Raw genomic sequence first — 14,696 nt, 5'->3', positions numbered from 1 at the left:
TGCTCTTCAAAGTACCTTGTGTTAAAGTAACCCATGTTGCAGAATACAACCATAAGGCATAAGGATACTCATGTAATCACTGTTTTGCTGACTTAGTACTTTGTTGCTTAGGTAGTACTGTCTTGCTTTCTTCTTTAGCATTCATTCCAGATAATATATATTATAATTAAACTGTACACATTGAAAAAATGATGAAGAGCCCAAGCTAGCACTTCTGATTTAGAAAAAATTATGTGGAAGATTTGCTGCTGAAATGAATGCACTCTTACACCCCAAATATTCACAAGTTTGATTCTCTAGAAGTGAATTTTCTAAAAGTAATGCCTACTGTTTTATTATGTTGGACCACATCAGGGGCAGATGTTGGTGGTATGGCAGTAGTGGTTGAGCATTCCCACATTCCATTACGTTTTCTTGTTGTGAGAGATGGCAGCAGAGGGATAGTCTGGCAAAATGGCATCTGATGTCTAAGTGCAGATGATGGAAAGCTGTGTCACTGAATGCTTCTACATGAAAACAATTGCACTTGTTGATGTTCACTGATGCTTACTGACTGTTTATGGAGACCAAAGAGTGGATGTGAGGCAATGGGTGGTGGATTTCAGCAGTGGTGACAGCAACAGTAGGTCACCTCTGCTGGTGCAGGTTTTGATGAGTGCAACATGCAGCCCTTTTGATCATTGCTGATGACATTGCAAAGTTCACTGTGGTGGCTGTGTTGAAAAATAGTGTTTTGTAGCTGAAAATTTGCTCTATCAAGTAGTATTATTGTACTCTAAATAGGAAGCATTACTTTCAGAGCAACCTACGTATAATGTACTTTCATTTTAGTACTCCTGAAATTGTTAATCAAATAAATTAGGTTATAATTATATTATAGAAAGTAATCATGTGCTTCCTGCATACGGCATATTTGCAAAACAGTTTTTCAATTTATGCTTTTTTCCTATTGCATGCAGTCTAGAGTTGTGTTTTGATTGCTCTTTTTATTTTTATTTTTAATAAGCATGTATAGTTCTCTTAAACCATGAGAGTCTCTTTGGAATATAAGTCTGTTTATTTTATTGTGCTCTGTTTAGTTATTCTGAAAAAAAAAAAAAGAGAGAGAAAAAAAGAGAAAAAAAATTACACATAATTGTAGCCATCTGTTGTGTTTTAAGTCCAATCTAGCCCAAAAGTCAAAAAAGTCATGGCAACGACTTATAAAAACAATGGCAATAATATGAACTCACTATGGTTACTGGAGAACCTTTATTTCTCCACTCAAATGAAGTAAGTTTCCTCAGAGAATTATTTAATGTTTGATTTATTTCTTTATTAAATTTGCCCACAGTATGACCAGCTTCTCTATCAAGATTGTCATATAGCTGTCTCCTTGCAGTAAATCTGTATGTCTCCGCAATGTTGAATTCTGTGATTATACAAAACCAAACTCTAAGGGAAGTCACAGTGCTTGCCGTATATTACTCTAGCACAGCCATCAAGAAGGATTAAGATTGTTTAAGAAAATTTATTAATGGATCTGAGTAAAATGTATCATATCATATATTTAACCCATACTCTGACGGATATAAAATTCATTATTTATAGATTTTAGATATTTGAAGAGTATATTTGCTTTATTACTTCACTGAGATACTTGGTAAAAAGTTTTATCGATGAATTTCATCAAAATGTCAGCAACTTTTATGAGAGATTGTTAATTTTCAGTATTATCCTGTCTTCTAGATGTATCTAGTTTGAAAGTGTACCACAATTATCGTAGTGAGGAGTGGTGCATTAAGTACATACAAGTATTCGTAGTGTGAGCAATAAATGCCATGCTCGTGTTGAAAATGACCTCTAGAGGTACTGGGTAAAGTCGGATGGATGCTTTCTGCTGCTGCAGATTGCAGCCACAGTGTGTTTGATTTATTCCCTTTCCTGTATACTTATGGAGGAATCACATGATACAAATCCACACAAGTTGTTTTCACACATCTACCTCCTGCTAAATAGAAATGCTGAAGTGCATTTGGAAAGCAGAGATGTCCTTTTTAGCTGAATTACAGATCATTGGATTCTAGTGGCTGCTATCTACCTGTTAAAGTAAGGGTTCTTAGGACATGAAATGTATGCTAACTCCGCCCATTTCACTCTTTTGACTTTGTAGATCCTGAGCTTATGAAATTGTAGTTTTGACACTCATGCAGTGCCTGTCCTTAGGCAGAATGGCTACGATCCCAGGCACCTCCAGTCAAGTGGTGATCGAGTGATGAAAATAACGTTTCCTTCAGATTATTGAGCAGTGGGCATTGCTGCCTGGACCCTGTAAAATTCCACCATAGTCAACAGCAAGGAACTGGATTGTTTCTGTCAAACCAAATCTGGCACTGTAATGGTGAAGGTATGAGAAAACTGAGTTTGATTTCAAGTTTTTTAAGCTGCCTCCATTTGAAAAAAGAGAGGTAAGTAATGTCAATGTATATAGACTTTTAGTTAGTTAGCAATCATCTCACTGAAATGGGTGATACTTCAAATTCCTGTAAAGGAGAGGTAATATAGGAAATGCAAATAACTGTGTGTATGCAAACTTCATTCAGAAGAATGTCGTATGTGAGCCACCTACTATTTCTTTTGCCTGTCATTTATTGGGCTCATTAAGATGGTGAATGAGTGTCTTTGCATTTACTCTTGACTCTCTTGATAAATATGTCTACTGAGCATGGTAGTAAAATCATTCTTATTAGTACCTGCCTCATCATACCATTAAAAGTGGTGGTATGGGCATGCTTTTACAAGTTATTGCTAACTTTCAAGAGTGTACCAGAACATCCACTTTTGACCAAAATTTACTAACAGAATGATAGCAACTGCAAAATTTGGGTCAAAATATCAACTGATTTTCCTGAGAAACTTACAGTGAACAATTCTTTGCATGATCAGATTTTCTTTTATTTTCTTGAGTTGCAAAGAAGAACTTTCAACACAGTATCATTCTCTAAGCAAAATGAGTCCTTGGAGTCCTTCCCTGTTTTTGTTGTTCTACTTCTTTTTTCAGACTTCTAATCCTCTCTCATTTGAAATATTTTTCTACATGCTTATCATTATTTCTTGTTTGTGTATGTATTTGAGTCGCTGTCTTTTAAATCTTAGTGCTTAAAGTAATCTGGAATGGATGTATTCCTTTTAGTACCTTTTATCAAATAACGCAGTAAGTGAAAATCAATTTATTTTATGTAATTCATACTAGGTAGTCATTTATTTACTATTTCATTGCATAAAACTTTCTCAAGCTTCCTGTATTACTTCATTAGAAGCTGGTCAATGTGTAGAAGTAAGGCATGGCACAGAAGGCAAAAGGAGCATGTGGCTGGAAATAAAGTGTGCCAGACTCATGTCTGATCAGTAATGCTGTTGATAACCTCATTTGGTCATCATCCTCTTGCAGCTGGGACTACATTATGCAGCTGCAAGAGTTTCTGATTTTTTTAATGCTGTGTCATCCATAGCAAGGAAGAGAATTAATTATAGAAAAAAGAAAAGATCTTAAGATGTTTTTATTCAGCTCTGGAAGCTGACATACAAATGACACCAATTTAAATATAATTGGGAAGTTTTGGGATGACTTATAAGCAACTTTTTTTTAAAATGTAATTAATACTCCTGAACATCAGTGATTTATGTTTCTAATCAGAGATCTCATCTGTTACACAGGTGGTTGTACAAACCATTTGAAAAGTATTTGCAGGATCAAAATATCGCAGTTGTGTGCTGCAGTGTTTGGAATTTCAATTTGCCATTAACTCCTCAATCCCGTTTCAGTTCTTTCAGTCTCTGGTTAATATTAATCCTGGCTAATGGTGCAAACATTCTGGGTGTGATGCAACAAGACATAAAAGCTTGTTCATAATCTGAAGTATTCAAGTCATCCTTTTAACTGATAAGCATATGATTAAGTGCTCTGCTGGAACTCTGCCAGAGGACATTTTACTGCTAACTAGAATGAATTTACTCGCTCACTGCATCATACACCTTTAAATCCTGCTTGGGACAAGCCTTCCCTCTGCAGGATAGAGCTGGTACATTGTGCACTGGACTGTTGTCACAACGAACAGCCTCATGGTGTTCAAACCATCTGCCAGTGCCGTACAGAAAAAAGGCAGGGATCACAATCTGTGAGTGAAGAAAGAAACCAGGCCAATTTCCACAGTTCGCATGAAGCAAAGATCTCCCACTGACTTAATTAGGTGCCCTGTCTGACTATAGGCTGTATGATTTGGCCAATGTTTTTTATCATTCCGCTGTTGTGTAGTCATGGTGGTATGACTACATAAAAGAGGAATGTCACCTGAAGTCACCTGAGCAGTTCCAGCTGAGGAGCAGTCATACTTCGACTGGAGGACAAACGGAGGGCTGCTGCAGAATCTGCAGGCAGATTTGCAATGGCTAGTGATACTACATAATCCTGTTGCTCAGCTCCTGTGGAGCTTTCAGATTTAATGACCCTTTTATTTACACAATGACATGAGACAGAAAAGGCTTCCTCTTAGGTAAACAAAATGAAGCTTTTGTTCTTAGCTCTTGTATGTGCAGTATGAAAAGTTCTGTTCCAACAAATCCTGTAAAAATAGTATCTTATTTCAAATGCAAGACTTAATCTTTTATTCTACTTGTTTTATGTTTTTCTATCATAGATATCTTGTGGTAGAAATTTAGTTTCATTGATTTCCTGTTTGCATATCATTCTTAGGAGACGGATATCTAATTATGGTTTCTACCAAACACTCCCCATAGTATTTTTCACTATCTCTCTTCTCTTACTGAACAGACTGAATCTTGAAAATAACTCAAGTTTGTATTGCTGAACATGTCAAAGGGGAAAACTTCTGGTTTTCAAGGACTTCTACATACTTAAGTGTTTTCTTGACCATAGAATACAAATTCATCCTTTTTTGCTTGCTCTTTCTGGCACACCTTTTGTAGATGTTATTTCAGAAATTCATCTTCCTTTTCACATTTTTTGCTTTTTCTAAAAGGCCTTATTCACTTCTCTTCTATAGCAGAAAATATCAAACTGATGAGATCAAATACACCCTCCTAATAGATGGACTTTACTGGTTTCTGCTTTCACCTTTGCAGGCATCCTTTTTCTGGGAATTAAAAAAACGCCCCAAACCTAAAAACATGTGGAATTCATAAACATGATGTCAAAGCAATCAGTTTAGTCAGTTTGGATAAAGGAGTCAGATGATGGGGCTGGTGTTTTCTTTCTTTTTTGTTGTCACACACAGCCTGTTCATTGGTCCCTCATGTTTCATGCATGATGAAATATAGCAAGGATCAGATATAGAGGTGTTTTAGCATATGTCCAAGGGGAGAAAAATTATAAAACTGAACCTACAGTAGCGCTTAATGCAGTAATTCTTCATTACCAGTCCTCAGGCTTTTCTAAATCCCCATATTGGGCTGCATGCTCATTCCTTGCTCTTACCTTCACTCCCTGCTTGCACAGCCCTGGGTGCTTCTCCCTCTGACATCCAGGCCAAGGGTGTTGGTCCCTTCCCACTGCATCCCCTGATTGGAACTTGCTGAACACTGAGTCACTACCATGCCTGAAATCTCTCCTTTAAAGCTTCTCTTCTTCTTGTGATTAAAAGCAGAGCACAAGTCAGCATCCAGAAAACGATCCACTGCTGTATCTACTGGATTTTGCTGTTCTTTGGGACTTCACTGGACCTTGGATAGTTGTAGGCATCCTAGGCTCACGCTCTCTAGTCTTTCCGGTCATCCCATAGATTATTGCTTGTTCACCAGTTTTTCTGCCTGCGCTCTGTCACTGAAGCATATTTTCCTTACACAGTTGAAATCAATGTCACCTAATAAATATCTGGTGAGGAGTGATACGTGAGATATTTGAAACCTCAAAAATAGTTATTGGAGAAAGGCCTATGATATAATTTCTTTACATTTTCTATTGATTTTCTTGTTATTTTCTCTCTTACGTTTCTCTCCATTTGTTCTCCAAGGACACACAATGAAAACAAACACTCCATTTCCATTTTCATTCAGCTGTTTGGCCATCGTTATAGCTCTTTAGTAATTCAATACTGATAGCTGTTTCAGGACCCAAAAGGAAATCACAAGACAGTGCAATTATTTTCTTGTTAATTTTTTTTATTTTTTCAAAGCACACAGTGATAGATTATCTCCTATGCTCTTTTTCCTGTTCTTCACTTGCAAGATACAAAAGTCAGCAAAGACTTGCTGAGGGTCCTCTTGGCAGGAGGTACACTTCTGTAGGAGGAAGCAGGGAAAGATCTGCTGGTAACACTGACTCCTTTATCTCTTTCTTAGCCTGGGAGTGTGTTGGAGAAAAGAAAGGAAGTGACATAATTAGCTTTGATAATCTCTCTGGTTGGTAGATGGGCCTTGGGGAAATGATTGAGCAGTGTTTGTTAGAATAGCATGATTCCAAGGGTAGAAATAAGGGAACGAAGGCAGTAATGTGAGCTGAATTCTCACTGTACAAATGCAAGTCAGTCATGGAAAAAGTATGGTGAGAATCATAGTCTTTTAGCCTTGATCTGCTTTGGTTTGTATTTTGTTTTCAGGGTAAAAATGTTAAAGCATGTGTCCCATTTTTGCCTATGCCTATGTGGTGTTAATACTGCAACATGTTAGAGTACACATGCACTGTTGAGAACTAGTTAATTGTGTGCATATCATGGTCCATCTCTGAATATCTAATTACCGGTGCGGTCTTCCTGTCAAAATGAAATAGAACAACATTTGTGGAACATACATGTAAAGAGCTGACACTGTTTGTGGTTGTTGGCTATGTAAAGATATACCATTCTAACACCATAAAGCTACCTGAAAATAAATCAAGAAGCAAACTAAAAGCCCCAAAACTCAAAGAGCTTGTGAGGCAAGCCGCAGGCAGCCAGCATGGATCTGGCCATGCCTGCATTGGGTGAGGCCGGGGGCTTTGTCCCAGCTCAGTGCTAACAACAGGTGCAGCAGGCTGTGCAACTTGACATGCGTGGGGCTCCTTGGGCCCTGCAGCCCAGCTTCAGGATGCTGCTGGGTGGCAGCTGGGTGCAGGTTGTCTCTGTGGTCCTGGCCCACAGATTAGGAATTCTTGGTTAAGGAGAAAGTGTGATGGGCATCTGTTTTGCAGTTTGCACCTGTCTAGGGCGTAGACATGAGTGTACTTTTGGATTTAAGACCTGGTGGGACAGATAAAGGAGATCAAATTGATACTGTAGTATTACACTTCCCAGAGACTTAAACTATAAACCTTTTCTGATGAGGGGAACAAAAATATCCATTAAAAAATGCAGAGCAACTGAAGTCACCAAAAGACAGTTAATAATGACCTATAAAATGAATGCGATCTTCCAGTCAACAATATAACATTCATTTAAAATATTTAACAAAGAAAGACGACTACAGGCAAGAGTCTCTTTTACAAGAGCGTCCTGGCAAGAGGGGCAGCATAACAGTCAATTATTACAAACAAAATCCAGGTTTCTTAATTAAAATACAAAATACTGGCTCTGCTGCTTAGCCTGTAATAAGTTATGTCTTGAGAAGACTGTAATTATGCTGGCGCCTGCTAGTGCCGCCATGGTTAAGTCTGTCACCATTTCCATTATAAATCCCATTTTTGAACAATTTATAACTTAGCTATAAAAAATAATTTTAGATTGAAACTTGGCAAAGAGGTTCTTAGCCCAAAAACTTTTTTTTTTTTTTTTTTTAATACAAATAATCTGTTTGGTTATCTTTTAGTTTTTTTGAGGAGAGAACTAACCAAGCCAGAAGTTTTATGGTTTTGAAGCTTTCTGGCCATCCTGTATTATAAACATACTTTCTTTTTTCATCAGCATCAAGAGTATCTTTCATTTCTTGGAAGCAGGGGGATCTTAGCTCTTTGAAAGTCCATAAATAAGGAAAAGCAAAAATCAACATTCCTTATGGAAGTAGTGAAGATTCATTAACATTACAATGAAAAAATGAGAATGGACAGAAAAGTTAATCCTGGGCCTCAGAGGAATCATTGCAAAAGGTTTCTGCTCCCAAAAGAGACCTGTGGCACTTTCTCATGTTGGAGGAAGACATGGCTGGAACCAGAGGTAGCAGTATCTCATGGGTCTTGAGTGGACAGGGCCAAACCTGAAGCTTCCTTAGCAGCCCCTTCTGGAGGCACTCACAGGACACTGAGGAAAAGATCTGTCAGAAAATCATAGAATGTTCTCATTTACTTGTTTCAGTGCATTTTTTATCACCAAAGATAAAAAAGAAAACAATGAGCCCTGAACACACTGGACATCTGCTCTGAAAAAAGGACCGTGAGAAGCTGTACCTGTTTACTTGGGCTGTGCTGAAGCTACTCCTGTTAAGCATTATTGATGTAACAACTGAATGAACTACAGAAGTTCCCTGTGTATCATCCTAATCTGAGCTATAAATGAACAAAAACCAGTTTATTTTTATGACCCAAGGCTGAGTTTCTAGAGAGGCAGATACATTCTTTGATGAGTAATACTGAACAACAAATAGTAAAAACCATGAAAATGTAATTGTGTAACTACTTCCCAAAGGAAAAGATTGTTTCACAGTCCCAGCCTGCATCTGTAGCTGTCTGATAATTTACATGGCTTTAGTAAAATTCCTCTAGGACGTACCATTTGTTCCAAATTAAAGGTCTGAATGTTAAAATAGGATCACTGTAGGTAATGAACTTAAAGGATAGAACAGATGGACCGCTTGTATATCTCCACCATATTTAGATTACCATGCCGTTTTGGAAGCAAAGGTTGTGATCTAAATTATTCTTTTCTTGCTTAAATCTGTCTTATGGGGACATGCATTACTCTAAATAACATCATGCAAATCCCATTTACAAAATTCCAGCCCCATAAAGGAAAGCTTAGCTGCTAAAGTTATCTTTTAATGCTAGTATACAGATTTTAGTAAAAAGTAGGTAAATGCTTTGCCTAGTATTTCAGTTTTTGTCAACCACTGTAACAAAGAAACTAAGGAAAACAAGTGAATTTTCTAGGTCAAAAGTACAGATGGTCTTTTCACATTATTCCTTTGCTTTGCCAGCTTACCACATGCTAGTTTGAATAGATTGTTTGTATTAGTAAATTTTGGCAACCATTACCTACTGTTGGTTTAAAAAAAAAATAAAAATAATTCATCAGCTGTGGCAAATTGTAATCATTTGTAAGATAAAGGCAAGTTTATGTGCTACAAGGGAGTATGGTCTAATGAGAGAAATTCAGTCAGGCAATATTTCATTTGAAAGACTTGCATTATGGCCACTGCTGCCACGCTGCTTCTGCCTGTTGTCCAGTTGAACAAACCACAGGGAATTCAAATATTTTGTAATGTTAACACACTTACCTGTCCCAGTTTGGTTGCTATCCTGTTTTGGGTTGTTGCAGTGATAGAGCAAACACGAAAGATGCAGTAAACGTCCTTTCTGATTGAGGTAGTATGGAAACAGTGCCAGCACGTGTTTTCTAATATTACTGGACCATTCACGAAATTTCAGGTATTGTATTGATCACTCTTAGTAGGGCCCAATGTTGCCTTTTCCATACAGTGTTACATAGCTTGACTGTTGCCAATTCCCTAGCTGTGTGTGGGCAACATCCACAACAGATCACCATGCTTGAAGAAGTTTGCACGGAAAGACCAGCCAATATGCACCAAAAACTTTAGGGTGAATTTAGTCTTTTTCAGTGATCCCATGCTCATCTTTTTCTTCTGCAGACTTCTCACAGTAAGAGGTGACTGGTCTCTCAAGGACTGAGTGATTCATGGTAGTGCTCATTTAATTGAATGTAGCTCCTCTTTTACTGCCTGAGAGTCCAGATGATCTTTGACAAAAGGGTAAAAAAATTCCTAAACAAATGAATTCATTTTAAAAGAAGAAAATAAGATCTGTCTGCAGCATGTGGGTAGTGAGAAAAAAAACTTGAAGGGCAGCAAAATACAGTGGAAATGTGAGGGTTAAAAGTGTAAAGTTTAAAAGCTAAAAAGAAAGGCCATGTGGTACCAGAGGTAGCATATCCAAAAGCAAAGAGATATAATGGGAAGAAACACAGGAAAGAGAGAGGGTAGCACAAACAAAACAAGGCACAGGAAAGGTATAAAAACAAAACTGCAATTTACAGAATGATTGCGAGACTGCTGCGTCGTCCAGTCGCCAGTAGAGGTGCTAAAGCCACAGCTATCGAGCTTAGTGGCAAAACGCTCAGGGGAAGAAATAAATCCTAGATTGAGATAGATTGAACGTTTCAAGAAATGAACAATAGCGCAGTACAGCTATTTGAAGGGAATCAGCGAAGTGAATTTTTAAACTTCTTTGTAGGTGAAAACAAAAAGGCAGCCAGCAAGAGGCAGAAGGGTTTTCCCCAAAAGGCAGAGGGAACAGCATGGGAACAGCAGAAAATTCCTATGGAAGCATTGTAGCCAGCAAACAATGAGAGCAGGTACCAGTGTGCAGCTGGGGCACAATAAAACCCTCTACAAGCTGAGCCAAGAATAATCTTCTTAAAAAGTGCTGTACTTTGCTACTTAGAAATGTTGCTCTTGTCCAAGTGTTTTGTATTTGCCTCAGTGCAGTTCTTTTTTTTCTTTTTCTTTTAACTAATTAGAGGCTTATTGTAAACCAAAGGGGATTTCTGGAAGCTCTTTGGGTTTGTAAATTATGCAAATGACAGCACTGTGATGTTGGATCATATTATTAATTGTATATTTTGCGGTTCATGTATTCTAAAGAGTACGTGTGAAACAAGCTCTTCCTTTTTTTTATTTTCCCAGTCCTCAAACACAGTAAATTATAAGAAGTCTTCAAGCAGATTACTGAATGATTTCTGGTTGCTTTTTTTTTTTTTTTTTTAAATCTTTAAAAAGCGAGCATTGTTAATGCTGCAGGCTGTTTTGTGCTGAAAGCTTTACAACATTTTGCGCATGCAACGAACAGAACAAACTTCACGGATTATAATTTAGAGCTGGGGTTCCCTCCATAGCTTTTAAACAAAGTGTTCTATTAAATGTCACCTGTAAGATGCCTGATGACTTACCTCTTGGGCTGGTAAGTGATTGTGCAGGAACTTCTGCAATTCTGAATGAAAAACTACACATTGCTGATTGGTAACCAAATAAATTGCTCTATAAAGTCAGTATTGAATACTTGTATTTAGCAAACTTTGCTTTGCAATGCAGCACAAAATAGAAATGCTCTCCCTATATAATGCTTAGCAATCCTCAGGAATGTATTTACAAACAGGGTACAAACACTGTGTAAAACACCAGTGGTTACCCTGAAATTGAGGTGCGAGGAGCACAGCACAGCTATCATTCTGTCTGGATATGACGTTTAATAAGGTAATCATGCAGAACAAATTTTCAGTTACAGTAATGGTAGCGTTTCTGCGCATGAAATTATTCCTGTCAAGTAGCAAACACTGTGAGGTTATCCCAAGTTAAAGGGTTTTATATAGGTACGTTGCATTTATAATATTGTAATCAATTTATTTCCCAACTGCCAATTTCTCCAGCTAATGCAGCCAATTTTCACACTTTGTCAATTACAAGTGGAATTCCCTTTGCATTAGGAGACATGTATTTCATTGATACAGAAAAATGTTTGTTTTTCCTTAATATGTTTGCAGGGTAAACATGCAACTTTCTAGGCCATTAAACTCAATGAATTAAGATGAAGAAAAGCAAATGATATCATGATTGAACATTTGGAACATATAAAGATAGGCATGTTTATGCTCAAAAGCTTGTATGTATATAGCTGATGTCCAAACCATTGTAAATTCAGCTTAGAGGTAAGGAGTATAGCAGGTAAGCCAGACAACAGTGTCTGTGTAACATTTCTGTCCCATGAAGAATATAGAAGACTTGTTTTCTATTTTTCTGGAGAATCTGTAATTTTAACCCCTAGTTATTTTCCTGTTTCATGAATCCTTTTTATAAAAGTCTTTCTCCATGCACCTTTTTCAGCATTAACCTTGCAGAGACAGCAATGATAGACTTACACATTTTTAACAGTGGGTCATCTGTTTATGCATTATATAAATGCCAAGTTTAGCTGGTCGTTAAGGGGGAAAGAGCCAGCAGAATCAATCAGTTTGCATGTGTAGGCTTCAGACAAAGACTGCAAATATCTTGGAAAGGATCTGTCTTTTATTTTCCTTTGCATGTGACAGGCAGTCACGGAGACCTGCTCTTGTGGTGAATCTCTGCCAGCTGATGTGACAGTGAGGATCCAGTGAGTTACTGCACTTGCTGGCCCTCCACTGATTTTATTTCTGAGTAATGGGCACTGCCCATAAAATCAACCTCACCCTTAATGATTGCACTAGCCTGTGGAGAACAATGATTTGTTCTGTTGCAGTGTTAGGATCCATTGCGATCCAAGCCTGTTGAGACCTGGATTCCCAGGTTTCATGACATTAATTATATTTGCTCTAATATTGTGAAGGTTGATGCAGCTGTAAGAAGCTCCAAATCTGCTCATAGTGCATCCATGAGCCACATCATTTAAGAAATTCATGATTTCTTTCCAACATTGTGTTGCCTGTGGTGCCCACACGATGCTCTGGCTGAGGGCCATTTTGTGTGCTCCCGTGTGTCATTTTGGTTTTCCTCTTTATTTTGTTACGTTGCTACGTACCAGGTAAGTACTGGTCAGGTGATTTCTTACGTTGCTTTCCGGTTGAGCATCTGGGGATGAAAGAAGGTCAATGTGTGTGTATGTTTTATATTCTGGAATTTCAGTTTTGAATGCAGGGTAAAGCTAGATTCTCTAGGGCATCTTTTTTAAATCCCTGTGTTTGATTCTGGGTCAATAATTTATACCGACCTCAACTGTTATTTAGATTTGAATGTCTCTGAACATGGCATGAACATGGCATTTCTTTTAAGTTTTGATACTATGCAAACAAGTTGAAATAAGTTTTTATTGTAAAACTTGAAACATATATCTAAGATGACTTTGAAACTGAACCCCAAGCTAAACTGAATCCAGATAGCTGTGCCAATGTACTTTTATATTTTATCAAACAAAATATCTTGACATACTGAAATTGTATGTGATATTTTTCTCTGGAAGTAAATTGGTTCTTATTGGAACATTGAAATGGGACCTATCAGCTCTTAGAGAGTCCTTTAATTCCTCAAGCAAAGGCTTTCAGTTTTAGAGCTGGCTGTATCTCATGTACATGAAAGATCCACATTAACCATGACTGTTTATGGAATGCAGATTTATTACATAAGGTCATTGTATTTATTATTAATAACAACACATTTATTTTTATGCTCTACTTATGGATGTTTCATAGCTCGGTGACGAGGAGGTTACTGTAAAATAAATCCATTGTATTAGTTTGCATCTTTGGTTGTTGCTCCGTCAGAAAGTGGCAGGAGCTATTTTCATCAACCATAAGAATAGTAGGTTGTCCTACCTCATTTCTACCTAGAAAGAAGTTTACAAGGTAAAAGCATCCTCAAATGTGAGGGCATTCTTGGCTTTCTCAATAGAAAGAGATTAACTAAATGCAGAACTCCAGACACTCTAGTGGGATAATATAGGAAGTTTCTATTGCTGGCTGTACTGATGGGCTGAGGACTTAAATCCTCTGAGCAATCAATCCATGGGCTTTTATGAATGCTTAGGGAAAAAAAAGAGAATATATTGCTGGAAAAGAGAAATAAACCTTGTTGCGAAATACATGATGGGCTGATTCAAAAAAGACATATGTATGGTAAAGTCTCATGTATCATTACAACTGTCCGAGCAGAACAAATGAAAGCAAAACGAAAACGGAAATGATGGTTTTCTTCTAACAAATGGATTTTGGGGGAAAACCTTAAAGAGGGAAGAAAGCATATTCTGATTTTGAGTGTTTTTCCACTAAAAATAGCAGACCTCTTGCTACATAGCTTCATTAATTTCAGTGTTAATCCAGCAGGTCTAGTATGAGATAAATCCTTCCTTGGTGGAAGCATCGTCTATTACGTGTGTTGATTTATGAGAGAGAATCAGCTGTATTTTAATGATAGTTGGACTGCACTGTAGATATAGACTAGGAGTCACAATATATGAGAAAAGCTCATTTGTACTTAATATACTAGATGAATTGTTCCTGGCTTCTTAGGGTGTGACTATACTTGCTGTCACACTCCCAAGTTTACTCAAGGACTGTGTGATTTGCTGAGTAGGTGCTAGTCATGTAAGGGAAAACCCGGCGGGATGCATTTTATATACCTGTTTTTTTCCTCAGCGTCATGTGTTTATTAACTTTTTTTTGTCCTCCCCCCATCCCCACCCCCATCAAAGGAAAATCTCCCCAGGACGAGGTAGGGGTGAGAAAATGTGACCACAAACAATCTGAGTGGTTTGAAATTTAACACTGTGATTTTGTTTTAGCGAGAGGAAAACACAAGTTGCTGGCTCTCATAAAATCCTAAGCTAAATCCTAACTGCATATGTAGCAATTTTAAAATCTTTTTTTCTTTTTTTTTTTTTTTTTTTTTTTTCCCTTCAGTTAAGCTGTTTCTTTCTCCAGTTAATAACAGGTTGTGGGATTAAATCTCAGCTTTTGATATTTACTGGGAAATGTAGTACAGTAATTTATGAGTCAAAATCTACTTTGACTAAATTATCATTGCAAATTACAATT

Source organism: Tympanuchus pallidicinctus, unplaced genomic scaffold (assembly GCF_026119805.1).
Source record: "Tympanuchus pallidicinctus isolate F22 unplaced genomic scaffold, pur_lepc_1.0 scaffold1, whole genome shotgun sequence".
NCBI lineage: Eukaryota > Metazoa > Chordata > Aves > Galliformes > Phasianidae > Tympanuchus > Tympanuchus pallidicinctus.
The sequence above is the reverse complement of the archived record's forward strand: the minus strand, read 5'-3'. Positions refer to the sequence as shown.